The 16,064-nt window shown below is 48.3% G+C and overlaps 1 long non-coding RNA gene across 8 annotated transcripts in view; it reads left to right on the top strand.

The window, feature by feature from the left end:
• LOC116946934 (uncharacterized) overlaps positions 1-16,064 on the top strand; it is a 166,375-nt gene that overhangs the window by 92,382 nt on the left and 57,929 nt on the right. Inside the window, exons 3-5 of one of the 8 annotated variants that reach the window (XR_012945522.1) lie at positions 13,590-13,699; positions 14,307-14,861; positions 15,636-15,702. The exons of 1 other annotated variant lie outside the window; for it this stretch is intronic. This is a non-coding gene — a long non-coding RNA (uncharacterized LOC116946934). Of the gene's footprint in view, positions 1-7,199; positions 7,282-13,589; positions 13,735-14,306; positions 15,595-15,635; positions 15,703-16,064 lie in introns of those variants that run through there. 6 more of the 8 variants (XR_012945524.1, XR_012945526.1, XR_012945525.1 and 3 more) reach the window with 6 other exon arrangements.

Genomic DNA, 16,064 nt, shown 5'->3' with positions numbered 1-16,064 from the left:
GTCTTTCTCCCGCCTCTGCGGTTTATTCCGAGGTGAAGCCAAACTCTCGTCAATGGAACGGGGCCAAACATTCCGACGCGGCAGGACCCTCTCTGAAAGATAAATGATCTTGAGACTCGCTGAGGTGTTCTTATGTAAACAAATAGGGCATCATCGTTATTTTTGTTATTTAATGGGCCACGCGCACAATCAGGCCGATCTGGAATGAGTTTCACGGATTATTTCCGCGCGCGAGGTGGCACAGTGAGGAGCCACAGGCGATGCCTCCTGCCAGTCATCTCGCTCAGTCAACCCCTTGCACCTGGGTCTGTCCCCCTGCCAGCGAGACATCAACACTGCACGTGTCCTCGAGGTGTACCTACCCTGGTACAAGCGCGTTTTTACGTCACCAACGCTTAGCGGTGAACGGCGGTTGTTGTTTATATGTTACGGGAGGAGCGGTGTGGTCGTGTCTTGTTTAGTACACTGCATTACGAACCTGATCACCCAGGTTCGATTCCCGGCCATGACTAGTAGTCTTGGACTACCTCGAGAGGTCGACACAGCCTTAAATGGGCATATTGTGCGGTGTGGTGAACATCAACATTGGGAGACAAAGGCGTGGTGGTTGTTCACATCAGCGCTGCATTTATTTGGACAGCGTTGATACCCAGGTGTACTTGTAAGTTCTCGCGAACACTTATCTGACTGCACCTCCGATTAGCATGGTTGGTGCAAACGAAGTTTAACATACATGCAATCCACTCATCTCTACTGTTGAAGTGGGCATCGTCTGTCTCGGTGTAAATCATCATCGCTATCATTGTCACTATCTGCATCCTCACCACCAACATCATCATCACCACCGTCATCATCAGCACCATCTTCACCATCATAACCACCACCATCGTCATCGTCTTCATCATCATCATAAAGGGTAATGTTTCGCTGAATATTTTTTCAGGCCGCCTGGATTGGGGGTGGCATGTGACTATCAGCCACAGCGATAGGTGTGTACTGGATGTGCCGTGCCGAGCATGGAAACATTTCCATTTTCAATCGTCACTCGTCAACCATTAGCGAAATCATCAATCTTCGTCGTCGTCGTCATCATCATCGTCGTCATCATCATCGTCCGCATGCACTCCCTTGTAAGAATAATTCTGTGTACTGCGTACGTAATGTTATCCTAGACCAAATGACGTACGCTTGTGTATAAAAAAAATACATGTCACTCCGGTGCCTGTATATACTTATAGAAAATACGCATTCATTGGCGACGGAGGGAGAATTTTCAGTGGCTCAGATGTAATGTTGTGAATATACTAGACCAGACAAGACTGTCAGTGCCGCTTATCATAACAGCCCTGAAGCCGGATTCGTGTCGGCACCGCGAGACCGCAGTGGTAACCACATACCTGGCCCGCGTGAATAACTCATGTCCCGAGGTCACGGCTGGGGTTACAGACATTTTTAAGCTTATTTATTAATCATTAATTCGAGCCCCCCCTATTTCTGTCGCGCGTGATGAAGTGTTTCGGCAGCGGACCTGCCTGCCTTGCACTGTACGCCTGACGGTGCAGAGTTAAGCATGCGGCCAGTGGGACATCCCTGGCAAGGCGTGCCCCCCCCCACCCACCACCCACCCCTCCTCATACGCTTTGCATTAACGGCATCCACAAACGAATTATATTACAACTTTACATGCCTACAGGAATGTACACTGGCTAACCATCATTAGCCCCTTCTGTAACCGTTAGGGGCTGGAGAAAGCTGTCACCGTAATGAGCCATTAAGCTGCCCCCCCCCCGCCTCTGGCTGTAACGTGATGGGGGAGGGAGGCCCGTCAACCGTTTAGAGTTTCACAGAAGATGTACTTGAGCGCGATAAATAAACAGGTACAAAGGTAAAAGTGCATCCCTGCAATTTATCGTTCACGCCGCTGGTTGCTGGCTGTATGGCAGAGCCGCTCCAACAAGAGAAGAGAGAGAGAGAGAGGGGGTGCCCGGTCGAATCTTCCACACTCTTCGGATGTCTTGGTAGAGGTGGCGTGTGCCCACACTTTAAACCCACTGCACGCACGTCGTAGACTTTAAACTGAGCTGCTGGGTGGACAGAAGTGGATGGGGAGGGTGGGGAGGAGATTTTGTAGAAAAATGCCTTACTGTTTATGGATGTTGAACTTCTTTAGCACCGTACGTAGCCAACGGTGCTGTTCGTAGGCGCGTTGGAAAGGACAACAAAGTAAACACAGCAGGCAGTTCGAAAAAAATTCGTTTGCAATCTAGATTAACAAAAAAATTTCCATCGCCACGCCGGGAGGATCGAATGGAAGTGCGTTTTCCCCCCACCCCCCCCCCCCCCCCAAAAAAAAAGGAAATTAAATAGCCGCTGTTAACTTCTCCCTCTGTTCCGGCGTGTCTCCGAGCGCGCTCCCGCGTTAATTCCACGTGGGAAGCAAGCGCCTATCTGCCCGAGTTGAATGTTTTTGCGACTGGGAGTCGAACGTGGGGCATGGAGGACGTAGAGTCCGCCCCCCCCGCCCCCCCCCCACCGCCTAAGACACGGCGTGGAATTTGGGAACGAAATAAAAAGTTGCTACAGATCACGGTGACGGGGCAAGGGGGATGGAGGGAAAAACACAACAACAATGCACGACTCTTTTTAACACGTAGGCTTTCGCGACCAATATTATTCATAATAACGGTTTTTGGGTTAGATCGCGTTTATTTATAAATGTGTCGTAACCCTCCACCACCCGACACGGCCAATCAGCAAAAAAAAAGTGTCACGTTGACAAAAGAAAAGTGTCACGTAAATGTGGATTCGCTCTTCAACACACCGGTGGGCTAAAGTAGTGAATTATTTGTCTTTTGTCAACGTGACACTTTTTTTGCTGATTGGCCGTGTCGGGTGGTGGAGGGTTACGACACATTTATAAATAAACGCGATCTAACCCAAAAACCGTTATTATGGACGACTCTTTTTCTCCACAACTCTGGCCGTCGCCTGATGAGGCTGGTTGCGATCGCCGGCCAAACGTCTCCGGTGCTCGAAGGGTCAATGTTGTGGGTTTACTCTCCAACACACACCGGTGTGCTGATACAGTCACGAATTGGCACGTTTTGTTCACGTAACGGACATCACTAATTGGCCGTGTCGGGTGGTGACGGGTTTAACGGCACGTTTATATTTACGCGACCTAACCCCCCAAAAAATAAACCCCCCCTCTACTCTGGGCTATAATGCAGTTACAACAAAAATAGATAAACTGCAGAAGCGACGATCAGACCGAAGTTCACACACGGGGTGGGGGGGGGGTGATCTGAACGGGGGGGGGGGACCCTTTTTACTGATCGGCAAAATAAAAATGTTGAAACAAAAACAATAGAGAGAGAGACACGGGTGCAGTTCAGCCGTCTGGGATCCATAAACCCCTCCTCCTCCCCCTACCCCCCTCGTGCTCTCCAGTTTCGTTTCACGTCGGTGCCGCCGCACCGCCGATACAGCGACGACGTTAAACGCGCGGTCAAATATCTGCTTCCGAGTTGCGTTGGGAACAACGGTGACTCCCCAGTCCTCCCCTTCCCAGCCACTCTGCAGGCGATTCCGGGGGAGTGCCCCGTGCTGCAACTCGCAGGTTTCTTTTGCATCTGGTAGCAGAAGTAACAAAACCCCCCGTGTGCAGACTGCGTTTAAAGTCACGCGTACAAAGTACGTTATTGGGAAAAAACGGTGGGAGCATAATGTGGGATACGAGGCCGGGATTGCGACGTTACGTTTAGAATTCAACGCGGCATCTGCATGTGGCGGAGTAGCAGTATCAGCAGCAGCAGCAATATTCATGACAGCAGCGGTTCTTTCTCGTGCGGGAAAGTCCTCGCTGAGTCCGAAGATTACTTTTCACAAGAGAGTCCTGCAAAACGGGCGTGTGTTTGGCCAAATTCCATTGGCGAGGAGACGACCGCGGGATGTACGATGGACTTTTTTCACACCGTACGTACGTAGCCAACCGCTCTTCATCGTAGGTGCGGGCACGTAGAGAAAAACCCTGCCCGCGTGCAAGGGGAGGGAGGAAAGCACTCCGAACTCCGCACAGATGGGTTGAACCCACTTGCTGTGCTGTGATGCGGGTCCCTGGCCTGCCTCGTGGCCCTGCAGGTTCGGGAGTTAACGCCAGTTTTAGCCTCGTCCGCCAAACGCTCCTCACGCTCTCGCATCCTGCGCGCTCGATCACTGAAGATGCGCCACCGCATCGGGCTGACGTGCAGCTCTGGAGTGTGACCTTCTTTTACCAGAACATGATCTCCTTCTGTCTGTTTAAACAGAACATGATCTCCTTCTGTCTGTTTTACCAGAACATGATCTCCTTCTGTCTGTTTTAACAGAACATGATCTCCTTCTGTCTGTTTAAACAGAACATGATCTCCTTCTGTCTGTTTTACCAGAACATGATCTCCTTCTGTCTGTTTTAACATAACATGATCTCTTGTTGTCTGTTTTAACATAACATGATCTCCTGTCTGTTTAAACATAACATGATCTCCTTCTGTTTGTTTAAACAGAACATGATCTCTTGTTGTCTGTTTTAACATAACATGATCTCATTCTGTCTGTTTTAACAGAACATGATCTCCTTCTGTCTGTTTTAACAGAACATGATCTCCTTCTGTCTGTTTTAACAGAACATGATCTCCTTCTGTCTATTTTAACAGAACATGATCTCCTTCTGTCTGTTTTAACAGAACATGATCTCCTTCTGTCTGTTTTAACATAACATGATCTCTTGTTGTCTGTTTAAACAGAACATGATCTCCTTCTGTCTGTTTTAACAGAACATGATCTCCTTCTGTCTATTTTAACATAACATGATCTCCTTCTGTCTGTTTTAACAGAATATGATCTCCTTCTGTCTGTTTTAACATAACATGATCTCTTGTTGTCTGTTTAAACAGAACATGATCTCCTTCTGTCTGTTTTAACAGAACATGATCTCCTTTTGCCTGTTTTAACAGAACATGATCTCCTTTTGTCTATTTTAACAGAACATGATCTCTTGTCTGTTTTAACAGAACATGATCTCCTTTTGCCTGTTTTAACAGAACATGATCTCCTTTTGTCTATTTTAACAAAACATGATCTCTTGTCTGTTTTAACAGAACATGATCTCCTTCTGTCTATTTTAACAGAACATGATCTTTTGTTGTCTATTTTACCAGAACATGATCTCCTTCTGTCTATTTTAACAGAACATGATCTCTTGTTATCTATTTTACCAGAACATGATCTCTTGTTATCTATTTTACCAGAACATGATCTCTTGTTGTCTATTTTAACAGAACATGATCTCTTGTTGTCTATTTTAACAGAACATGATCTCCTGTCCATTTTACCAGAACATGATCTCTTGTTGTCTATTTTAACAGAACATGATCTCCTTTTGTCTATTTTAACAGAACATGACCTCTTGTCTGTTTTAACATAACATGATCTCTTGTTGTCTATTTTAACAGAACATGATCTCCTTTTGTCTATTTTAACAGAACATGATCTCTTGTCTGTTTTAACAGAACATAATCTCTTGTCTATTTTAACAGAACATGATCTCCTTCTGTTTATTTTACCAGAACATGATCTCCTGTCTATTTTAACAGAACATGATCTCTTGTTGTCTATTTTAACAGAACATGATCTCCTTTTGTCTATTCTGCATTCTGTCAGGTGTCGAGGATAGGCTGGATGCTTAATTGCAACTGGTGTTAAATATTGTACAATTTTTTTTTTACTGTATTTAGAAGTGGGGGAAGGGGGGATGGTGGGTGAACAATGCCACTGGTATTGCCCAAACATCCCAATGCTGAAACATTACTTGCAAATTACTCTATCGGCATGACGGCAACATCTATCCCCCCGCCCCCCTTTTATTGCAATAACCCTCCTGAAAAAGACTCCTTGAGACTCCGCGACTATTTCCTGGGGAAACAACAAATCTAAAATGGCTCAGTTTTGACGACCCGTTTTTGAATCACGAGCGGCTGCTCAGAGATCCCAACCCCGGCGTCATCTCGGATGTGCCGCGCGGCTTGTTGCCTCCGTCGCTCGGACCAGCGAACCCACTCGGCGCCCACCCCCCTCTCTCGGTGTGCGCGCTTCCGGTTTTCGATGTCAAATTTTTTGCTGTCGTTCCATCGCGACGCCGTCGGTGGCATTTGGCAACCAAAATTTTCGTCTAGAGAGCGGCCGGCGACACGACGGGCCAATTGATGACGCGCCGAGTAGAGCCTCGTTGCTAACCGGCACACCCACTCAACCACTTTTCTCCGTGCGCGCTTCGATTTTCGATGTAAAGATTTTCGCTGTCGTTCCATCGCGACACAGGCGGTGGCATATCTGGCAACGACATTTTTCGTCGACAGAGCGGCCGGTGACGCGACCGGCGAATTGACGTCACAACGAGTTAAGTCTCATCGCTAAATGCCCCCCCCCACCCCCCTCCCCCCCCCTTTTTTTTCTCAGCTGTCACCGAAGGACTGTTTACGCTTCTTCTAACACTTTAATCGAATTTCCTCGTGGTTAATTAAGTCTCAGAAATTATGTCGGGATGTCGCGATCACCAGTGATTTCATTTGTTTGGAGAAAGAAGGAAAGAAAAACACCTCCCATGTTTGTTCTCGTGGCTACGTTTTTATTTTCTGACGGGGGTTGCGGTGCCACCAGTGGTTAGCACACTCGCACTACGAACCCGGGCCCACCGGAGTTCCGATTCCCACGCTCGCGGCCAATTTTTGAACCGTTCCTGGGCCCCCCTCCCGCCTTGGTGAATTCTGCCTTGAATGACGTACCTGGCGCAAAGCGTAAACATCGCCACTGGGAAGACAAAGGCAGCGGGGCATGATGGTGGTGGCTACCCACCCCTCGTGTGCCACACCGTGCCATGCCGGCCTTCATCAGGTGCTCGCTTTAACAGCACTTTGCCCCCCCCCCCCCCCCCCCAACAGTCGGAGGCTATCTTAGTGAATTTATCGTCTTCATGTTTCTCCAAAGCTCGGCGATGTTGTGCGTCTCAGCCGGCCTCTATCTGTGCGAACGGTCGCGGGTCACCTGTGCCGGCCGTGGGTGGGAGCGGGATTTGTGTGGGGGGGGGGCGGGGGGGCACAATGAGCCGCATTGTACGAGGACCGAACCTGCAGGCGCCACGTTCGCCGATCGCATTACGTGCCACACGACGCAACATTTCGCACAGGCTCTACTGTACGCCTGGGACGATGTACGTGCGTGCGTATGCTGAACTCCTTTCGCGCCGTACGTAGCCAACCACGCTCGTCGGAGGCGAGGCGAGGCGGGGGGAGGGGGGGACGATGAACTACATGCACAAAGCAGTGCCTGTGGGACGGACGTCGCCCCTGTGGTTCGGCGTGCCGGGTCACTCGCCACACTCCTCTTGCCACGGCCTTGCTCGCACCGCTCGGACGTGGAACTTCGTCCGGTCGTCTCCTCGTCCCGAGTTTAATAGTTAAAGAGTATCAGCCCTTTTTACTATTACACCTTTCACTAAGCGCTGTTGGTTGCTGCCCGCGTTGCGTATTTCGCGGTTGCCATGCTCAACCGCGGATACAATTGTTTTGTTTATATATAAGTATTGTTGGGCATTACACAGGACCTTTTTATTCAGATGGTCTGCTGCATCAGACCGCATCACATACCGTGTTCATTCTTATATAAGCATTGAATATGCGGGCAATTTTGCAAACAGTTTACACATTTCAACGGAGACGTGAGGAAAAACAATCATGATTTAAAAAATCCTTTTGCAATCAACTGCTGGATGAATCGAATGCCTCTGCATGGCTTGGCAAGTCTTGTTGTTGTTGTTTGACCATACTTTACCTCATCGGTCAGTGCGTGTTGGGGAAAGTTTGGCACCCAGAGACAATTCAGATATCGTAATAGTTTTTTACCCTTTTACCTGGCAAACAAAACTGACACCTTTATACAAGATATCGCTCGCCGCTCAGCTTCGCCATGCCGGGAAAGCGAACTCTGGTCAAAGGGTTCGTAGAGCAGCGTGATGACAGAGATCCCCCTCCCCGTATAGCCTTCAACATACTGTTGTGGCAAGTGCTGTTTCCCGAAACCTCCGATTAGCACGGTTGGCTACGTGCGGGTGCTTAAGAAGTTCAACACACGAACATACATAGCGAGCGCCTATGAAGGGGGTGCATGGGCAGCACCACGCCCGGACGCCTTTGTCCCCCCAGTGGCGTTGTTTTTGCTCATCGCACCGAGTACTCATTTGAGGCTGAGTCAACCTAGGAGAGGCCCAGGACCGGTTCGGATAATCGTCACTGTAGTTGGCCGTGAGCGGGAATCGAACCCGGGTCGCTGGGTTTTGTCGCGCAGCGTAGCGCTAACCGAGGCCCCGACCGCTCCGCACAAAGTATACGCTGTCAAATTTAAGTTCAAAATATAAACACCAGATTTGTGATGCCTGATACACGTAAATGAAAACAATTCTTTGAGAATAGCATTTTTTTATTTTATAAAAAAAAATACAATTCTTTGAGAATAGCATTTTTTTTATTTTATATAAAAGAATAAGCCAAAGTGATTTATTTCTCAAACGATCTTTGAGGCAGTGCTCTTCATCCTGTTTTCCAGCCCTGAGCCAGTGGTGGAAATTCCACCTTCCTACGGCAAGGGGTGAGCTTCTCGTAAGAACAACCACCTGTTGACTGCCACACAAATAGGTGCCTGTTTTATCGACCCCGGAAGGATGATGGGGCCGGTTCAACCTCGGATTTGAAATCTGAAACCTTTCCGATTGCGAGCCGTTTGCTCTTACCGTAGGGCCGACCGGCCGGTTGTAAGCGCGATGGTGGTAGCTGGATCAGCTGCTGCAAGCGCCCATGCACTGGCATCAGCCCGCACTTCCAATTTACCACGGTTGGCTACGTACGGTGCAAAAAAAGTTCAACATATCTACGTACATGCAGCCGCTCAACTAAATACAGCAACAGACTGAGCACACGCGTGTTTCAGTTATGTTTCACATTTTTACCGTAGGCATTCGGCTCCAACCGCGGAACTCGAAATATTCGCCCCGCTCTGCAATTCCCATCGCACGACGCGGCGCGCGCATAGCCAGAATATTTGGGTCGGTATTTTTTTTTTTTAGTTTCATGGTAACGATTTACTACCGCTTGGGGTTTCCGCAGTTCTTCTGTCGGACGTGCACGGATCTCCGGGGCGCTTTCGGCTTTTACACGCGTGCGGTTCGGTACGATGTCCCCCGGCATTGAGCTCAGCTGCGCGCTCTTCACAAACTGAAGACGCTCCCAGCGTGTTGGAGCGAAACGTCGGACATCGCGCCGAACAACACGCGGCGCAACCCGAAAACGCCTCGGGGATGCCACGTGCGCAATTCCTCGCGTGCAATTTGTTTGCTTAATTTGCTAAACGAGCTTCGCTTTTTCACACCTTAACTTTTGGCTTTGCTTTGTAACCCAGGTCCCCCTTGAAAGTGAGACTTTTATTCCTGCTGGGCTCTCGACCGGATTAATATAAAGGTTCTTGTCTGAAATTTGCCAATGAGGAAATGTCTATCACCAGTTCTTTTTTTTCTCCCTCTTTATAATGACTTGCACGAGTAATTAGTATGCAAAGGAATGTATATATTTTTTTAGGCTAGCCCACTGCATTCCTGAGGCCTGCCTGTTGCTCGTCGCTCAAAAGAAACGTATAATTTTGCGAAAAATCGCCGCGATGAATTTGCAAGTCAGAGTGAAGCCAGCATGTATTTTTTGCTCAGCTGGACGTTGCGTGGTGGTGGTGGTGGTGTTCCTTTCCATTGGCAGTCCTGAGCCACGGGTGAAAACTCCACGTTGCCAAAGTGGCTCCGGAGATAGAACACAGTGAGCCGGCACTGACTGAGATTCTGGGTCCGAATGCGAGTTTTGGTCGCCTGTGAATTCATAAACCGGCTTCTCCAGTGTAGGCGGCATTGATGGTCTTACACCAGTCAACAGAACTTCAATGAAAAAAAATATATGTATAACCGTGAAATTAAACACGTGATATGACGCGACCACTGCGTTGGTAGTGGTGTGCAAGCACAAATAACAACACGCTTCGACACAATCATCGATAAACACTGAGGTCTTGAAAAAAAATAGGAGTCGTTTTTGAGCAATGGCTGGCCCTTCTTCGTAGCTGTAGAGAGGTCAGAAAGGCAGTAATCATTTTCAATTAGGGGCTTTTAGTTGCATCATTTGGCTAAACTTCAGTTCTAATAATAAACACGTCAGCTTCGCTGGCATGCGCAAAACGTCTCTACTATAGCAGGGCACGTCAAAAACTGCAGTGCCCCGAATGTGGATAAGGGAACACTTGAAGGGATGTCAGAAGTAGTTCTGCAATATCATATTCCACTGGCCATTCACCCATACTGAGCAATGCACTGCTCCGTGAGTCTGCAGAATTGATACGTAATATTGGGGAAGAGAACCAAAACTGTAAACTCCACATTCCTATGGCATGAGCAATGTATTAAATAGAATACCCGCAGCTGACATCAGCAAAGTGGTGCAGCCTCATCACGTGGTACTTTACTAACCAAGAAGGGATGACGACAATGATGATTATGTACATTTTATCATCAAAACATATTGTTTATGAATTTTTTATTATAATGATGATAACTATATGCTGCTGCTGATGACGATGCGTAAGTCAACCATGACCAGGATTTGTTTGAGGCGCCATGATGACGAGATGTTAACGACCTCGCGTGGTATACAGGAGGTCGTGGTTTTGATCAACCAAGGGGTTGCGTTGAAACAGGATCGTGATCAAAACCCCTTGGTTGCGTGGATTTTTCTCCAGGTCCTCTGGTTTTTTCCCTCTACATTCGGAAACATTCGTTTAGAGTATTTGGCTGCTACAAATGCCCACGCGATAAGCCACTTTGTTGAGCTATCATTTGTGGCCAGGTCACTTCTGAAAAAGAACAATATAGCTCAGTGAGCCTTACCTGGTATAATAAAACGTAGTTTAGTTTTAGTATTTGAACTCATTGGCTGAAGAATGCAAGCCCTGATCTTGTCCACTCAATGACCATCGCGTCCCAGCGTGTTCAATGTTTTAGAGTCATGCTGCCCAAATGTCTCTGCGTTGTGAATAATGGGGATATTTCTGCGCCGGCACCACTGCGGTGTTTTTATTTCTGGTAGTTCCAGCCACAGTGGATGCCTCTGTCTCATTGCAACAGGAGAGAGAGAGGGAACTCAAAAAAAATATCTCGGCATATTTTCTGGTCCTGTTAAAGCCAAAAAGGGAAATTCCGCAGACATTTTAATTACATTTTACATTATGTCTTTATTAAGGAATGGTCGAATAGGCATCAAGGCAGGCGTGAGTGTCAGACTGATTTATTAATGCTTCAAAACACGCAGGTGTACGGTTTTATGTAGCACAATTAAAGTCTCGTACAAATCTCCAGAGAAACTTTTTTTTTACAATCTCAAAAAAAATTACAACGCAAGTATCCCTACTTAATCTCTATAATACAATAAGCGGATTGTCTCTCTCTCTCAGCTATTTTTCTTATTTATAGAGAAATCATTTGTATTACTTTTTCTGCTTATTCCTTGTCCCAGAGCATTTTTTGGTCTGGGCCTTTGGCGAAGGAGAGTGTTTACCTCGCTAATTGGTTTCACCTGGACCCTGGTAAAATGATACAGCCGCCGATCCTTGCCGCAGCAATTCACCGGCAAAGCCTCGGCGAGTTATGGGACGTGGCGTGGTATGCGCGGTGTTGTCCCATAGACCGCTGGAGGAATGCAGTTGCTAACATCCCACTGAAAGTTGCCTTCGCACTAGACGCACGGTAGGCAGGTTGCTTTCGCGACGACGATGGTGATAGTGATATTGTCATATGCTAACCACGTGTCATTCCACCGCTCGGTGAAGGCCTCCTTCCCCACATTGTGTGGGTCACCAGAATCGGAATACTTATTTATCCTGGAGAAATCCGTTGAGCTATGAAGCTATTTTACACAGATGTCTAGTGGTGTTCACAGATGTCCGGTGGTCGGGAGGTGGGTTTAACCATACTTCACCACACCGGTCTGTCTGGGTTGGCAAAGCGAGAAGGCCCGCGCTCAGATCTCGCTCGCCGCTGATGTCAGCAACTCGACCCCCGACGTGTTCATCGCGCAGTTTGGTAACCACTGCCACGCCACTCGGTTAACAACAATAATAATTCCCAGTATATACGCACGGTTATGAACCGGGAGACCGAGTGATACCCGGTCGCAGCAAACATCAGTGGCGAATGATATCTGACCCGGCCCTGCCCCGCCCCCCACCCATTTCCCTTAACCGACCCGCACTGAGCAGTGGGGTGAACTATAGTCAAACAAAAGCCCCATCATCGACACGATGTGGCGGAGGGCGCTCGCCCAGCAGTGGATCAACTTAAGGGCTGTGAAACGTACGTATGTGCGCCGAATTTCTTTCGCACCGTACATAGCCAACGGTGCAAATCGGAGATGCGGGGGTATAGGTATATCTGTCCGGTTGGGCCGGATAGATGTTCCAACTCCCCGTCGACGGGGGTGTTGACTCGGCCCTCCTTGATCGATAGCACGAGTACCGCTGTGTGAGGAAGTCGGCGGTGATCGTGGTACGGAGAAACGTGCCCCCTCACCGTTAGGCACTGGTCGTTTACACCAGCGGCTGAGGCCTGCGAAGAGGAGGTGAGTGCTATCCCCCACGATGGCTGGACCTGTAAACTACTTTATTGTTGTTTATCTAGAGTGGAAGATCTCGTCCGATCGGAGGAAAGGCAAAAAAAAACACAAGCTCTATCCTGAAGCCCTCTAGTGGCTAATAGATCTCGAAAGTGGCATTTTAGCTCCTGAACGTATTTTGCCATGCACAAGAATAGATTCCAAGGAATTGCATACAAAATTTGCCCGTACTGTGAGAGTTAATATAGTGCCCAGATACAAACCCGCGTTTTTCGTCATCGATGTCGCCGTCCACTGGTTAATTCTTCGTAACTATTAGCAATTCCCATAACGGCACGAAACGTAGTACAGTACAACCCATGTTTATGAGAGGGTAATGCTAACAGCTACACACGGATGGATTCATCTCCAGGCCACCTTACGGTCTGAATCCATTATATTTATTTTATGCGTCATGCTTATTATAGGAAATTGGTGGACCTCACATAAATCTGTGCGATCCAACCCAATCATTTTCTATGTACTGGATCAAAGGCCATACACCTGGCAAAGTATAGTACCTATGTTATCCTGTATATATTTACTGTTTAAAAAATGAGACTTTAAGGACGCTTTTCTTTTGTTTACCGTTTAAATAACTCTCCAACCCCCTTTTTTGTTTAAACGTTGCCATTTTTTAAAAGTCACTTGTATCAGTTTCCGCCCGTGTACGCCCGGAGAGCAATTTTAATGTCGCAAGTTATTTTTTATTTCCCGTTAAATATGCGGCGAAGGCATTTGTTCCAGGCGACGGCAACATTTAAAACATTACCGTTAATATTAAACACAATTTGCATTTTTGTTTTTTTTATATTCCTCCAGACATTCGTGTAAGAAGCTAAAGGTGCAGCCCTGCAATGTCTTGTGAATTACCACTGCTGGGGGAAGCGGCCTCAACTAGAGAAGGGGCTCTTCAGCGCCCGCTCTAGAAGGTGTTTATTTTGGCCTACTCTTCCACGATGGCCAGGTGTCTTGAAATACGTGGGTGTACCCGCACTTTGCCCCACCACTTGAGGCTCGTCGATCGATTAACTCTGACGGTACCCACGCATGCTGCTGGGTGGACAGAGGCGGGAGTTGGTGGAGTGGAGGTTAAAGAACCCTGGATGATTGTTTCATTAAATATGCAGTATATGTTTGGCCAGCCTCGTCTATTTGCGTCTTCAAAGGGCGAGGGCTGAGTCATTTTATGTCTCCACTCGTTTTAGGGTAAATAAATTCCAAGTGTTTCGAACAGAGCGTGGAGGAATGCACTGTAATTTTAAAAAGCTTAGAATGTCTTCCAATAGAGCAGGTTGATGCTTGTGGTCACGAATCGTACTTTTTTTAGAAAAGAGTAAAATGGTGCTTCGTTGAATCAATGGGTGGATGGAACGGCGGCGCGTGGCGTGGCTCGCACACAGGGCAGCGAACTCGACGATCCAGAGAATATTCGATTCCCAGTCGTGGGTTATATCAGTGGCGACTGATAGCTGCAACTGCACTCAAACTGCCACCTGTTTATCATCTCTGAGATCTTTTTGTTTTTTTCTCCACCAGTGTTTCAAGCACCCTGGTTCAAGATTGGAAGTGTCCCAGATGGTTCGAGAATCGTCTAAAGACTGCGCATTTTCATGAATCGTTTTTTTCTAAATTGTACATTTGGAACTTATTTTTTGTGTTGGGCATTCTTATATATAGTGTATATATTTATGCAATTGTTTGTTGTTAGAGCGATGATTTAAGATATACATCTCAGTCTGTGATCTCTAGTTGTCCTGGCTTTGCCATTGCCCAATCAGCCTGGCTCAATAAAACCCAACAAATTTAAACATCTGAATCGCTCCTATTGTGTCATTTGGGCCCCAATTTCATCCTCATGTGGTGCTAAGCTCGTGCCGCCGTGACCTAAAGAATCCGTTCATATTTCCCGCAGAGCAGCACAACAATCGGCGTCCGAGCGGGCCCACAGAAGCGGGTATTACAGAGCAGCATCTTCAGATCCTGCGTTTTAAGTGACCCGCGACGTACCGAGTACAGAACAATTCCCATGAACGACTTGGCGTGGGGGAAGGAGGTCTTCATGCAGCAGTGGATTAACGAAGAGTTGCACAGGTACACATCGGGTCACAACGGTGAGACTGCTTGCTCCGCGCGAAAGCGTAGTGCTTTAACTTTATTGAGGCAATATGTATTAGCAATAAAAGGCATGTTTTACGTGGTCGCATTGTTGGCAGGTATATTAAACGTTGATCGAAATGAGCGAAAGACATGCGCAACCGGTTAGCATTCGGGTAGCGAGCCTCCGTCGCCAGAACTGCAGCACGTGTTTTGTCACTTCGCTCCTTGCGGGGGCCTCGATACATCCATGCAAGCTTTGGTATGGGTGTACCGTGTGCCTCGTGCCGGGCACACGGTACACGCACACGCCGCGCGAGCATCCACGGAAGCTCCCTGGCACGCGGAGCGAAACGTCGGCCACCGAGCTACGCAGCAGCAGCAGCAGCCGCCCTCTTAAAATCTGCACAGATCAGAAGAAGCCCAGCGAGAGAATGAGGTGCGGGGGGATGGCCTTGCTACGGCGAGCGAGCGGGCGGGCGGGCGGGTGCATGTCGGCTCGGCGAGATGCATCATTATGCAGATGAATAAACACGTCTCGGCGCAGGGCCGAGAGCCGCACTAAATCCCTCCCGCAACCCGATTTTATGGGCGCCGTAAATATGCTGGCGACGGGTGCCGGGTCCGTGGGTTTTTCCTTTTTTTTTTACGAGCGGCGAGCAGTTACTTAAAATGTTGGAGGCGTCGAGGTGGTATGGTGGTGGTGGCGGGGGGGGGGGGCGCGAATGACTCCTTTCTCTTCTCTTTTATTTTTGAAACATACATAAACAGGTGGGGCGTTTGGAGCGCGGAGGGCGAGAGGTTTTGGGGGCATCCTCCTCCTGCTCCTCCTCCTCCTCCTGCTGCTGCTGCTGCTGAGCGGCGTGCCCAGGACCGCCGAGCGGCCCCCCCTCCTCCCCTCCCCCCCTTCGGTCCGTCCATCAAACGAAGAAAAGAGCTCCCCCCCCCCCCCGACCCAAAACGTTTCGACCGAGAGCAACAACCAAAGCAGTGGGGTGGGGGGGGGGGCTGACGCGCTCGCTGGGTAAAAACGAGAATTAAATTGATCGCAGTTGCCACAAACGGTGTCGTTACATGTCCCCACAACTTTCTCGGCGTTATTAAGCGGGGAAACAATATTACTTTAATTGCTCCTATCGCGTTTCACCGGCGTTAGAGTCTTTTAATTTATTTATTTTCAATCTTGTCCTTTTTTCCAGA

Source organism: Petromyzon marinus, chromosome 28, assembly GCF_048934315.1.
Source record: "Petromyzon marinus isolate PM22_M1 ecotype Great Lakes invasive population chromosome 28, UKy_Petmar_22M1.pri1.0, whole genome shotgun sequence".
Classification (NCBI taxonomy): Eukaryota; Metazoa; Chordata; class Hyperoartia; order Petromyzontiformes; family Petromyzontidae; genus Petromyzon; species Petromyzon marinus.
This window is presented reverse-complemented; position numbering and strand designations above follow the sequence as displayed.